At 39.6% G+C, this 2067-nt stretch overlaps 1 pseudogene; it reads right to left on the reverse strand.

Annotated features, from left to right (window-relative positions):
• Positions 1-367: 367 nt before the first annotated feature.
• Positions 368-1864, reverse strand: LOC130886109 (casein kinase I-like; annotated as a pseudogene).
• Positions 1865-2067: the final 203 nt, after the last annotated feature.

A 2067-nucleotide genomic window follows, 5' to 3' on the forward strand; every position in this document is an offset into this window, starting at 1 on the left:
TTCTTGGAAAGAAAATTACAATGGAACACTAGACACCATGTTTCACTAGCTCTGTTAGTATTCACAACCACAGCAGCTACAGCTCAAGATCAAGATCAGCAATGCTGCCAAGGGCCAGTTAATACAGAAATTAAATTCTTGACACCAGATAAATGGCTGTCCATAACCACTGGTCAGTGTACATATGAATTAAAATTTCTGGATTTGGGGAGAAACAAATGCTGCTCTAATCATCTACACTGTTGCTTTTCCCCCTCAATTTATCCAGACAATGCTCTTGTTGGTTTGTCTGTTTGCTTGTGTGATGGGGGGGAAGGGTCTGCTGACTCTACCACCAGAAAAGGTTGTCACTGTGTCACTTTCTGCTTTAACATAGTCCAGTCAAATATTTCGGAGCTCTGAGAAGATGCTGAACATTGTCACAAGTGCATGCGAACTGGAGCTTCCTCAAATCACAGCCCATGAGAGTAAATTCTGCAGGGAATCCCTTACACAAAACTTGAACACCAGAGGACCTTTCATTATGATTTTCATATATTTGTTTCTTTGTTGCAGACTTTGGCCTTTGACTGGCAGACTGATTCTCTTAAAAACGCATCAAGACATATCCTAAAGATTCCATATCATCTCTGTGAGTGCTCAAGACCAAGATGCATATTGATGCTAATATCTTGAGCAGTGCCAGGGAGGTTTGTATCTTGTCTGTATGGGAACTCTAGTCTTGTACTGTTGTTTCCATACTTTTGGGTCAAACCAAAATCAATAAGGAGTAACAACATAGTGATACCCAATACCTATTGGGAAATTGTCTGGTTTAATACCTCTGTGTATAAGAATATTTCTATGCATGTAATCAGTGCTACTGACCATCTGGTCAGCTAACAAAAGTAATCTTCTTTGTGGAAATTTCCAAAACAGAAACTGAAGAGATCTGCCCAGCGTGGCCTGAGAAATCCATGACTGGCACATTATATATTTTCTCTTGCCCACACCACTGTATGTGAGGGTTGCCAATGCCACCATGAAGAGTCATATACAGCTTGTTCTCATACAGTAGCTGGGGATGCCTGACCTTCTGGAATTTTAGCTTCACTGCCACTTCCTTAAATAACAGATAAAAAGAGATTTTTTTTTTTTAACAAACTGAGAAACCTGAGTTTACTCTACCTTTCTGTCCAGTTTTTTTCTCTTCAGAAAAATAGTAGACTGCTAAGCCAGAAAAACTGACTGGCTTTCAAAAACCATTTTTTCATATACTATATTCTGTTCATGTTCTCTCCTCTAACTCATCCCAGGTCCCCTCACCCACCTAATTCCATGCTCTCCATAAAACAGGCAGGTAAAAAGAGTACAACCACCCCTACACACACACACATACACACACACACAAAACCCATAAAAGCACAAAATGGGAACGTACACTTCACCTCACTCACCACACCATCACTTGACTCCTTCTGGAATCCAGTATCCTAAGAAGAGCTGCCGGAAGTGAGTTCGAGGGCTTACATCAGAGTGGGCTGCTCACTTGGCAAGGATTTAAACTGCTAACATGTGAGACACTAACGTTCTGCACATCATCTCCATGCTCCAGTGGCTACAATTCTTTCTTACTGAAAATGTGAGGCTGCTGCATTACTCAAATACAGTTTTATTGTCAACTTGTTCAATATGCATGTAGCGATATTGCCAGTAGCTGTGTGTTTAAGGGAATTTGCCGTATTAGATGGCCAGATCAAATTTTTGTCAGCATTACTGTATAAAGAAAATAATGAGCTCATGAACAAATAACAAAGAGACAAACCATTCGAAAGAGCTTGTGCTGTAAAGTGCCAGGAAAAATTCGTTCTGAAGGCTGGCACATTGCCTGTTGTTGAAGATTTTTATCACATTTTCAATCCAGCACTTCCAATTACAACAATCACTAGAGGAGATTTTAGAAAGGGTTTCTATTAAATTTTCCCATTTTACTGATACATTATCCCTTTCATCGATCTCTGTTGAGTACTAAACTTTACTATTCCTGGTTATTGCTGAACAGATAATTTGAAAAACATGGCAAATATC

The sequence above is a fragment of the Chionomys nivalis genome, chromosome 13 (genome assembly GCF_950005125.1).
Source record: "Chionomys nivalis chromosome 13, mChiNiv1.1, whole genome shotgun sequence".
NCBI lineage: Eukaryota > Metazoa > Chordata > Mammalia > Rodentia > Cricetidae > Chionomys > Chionomys nivalis.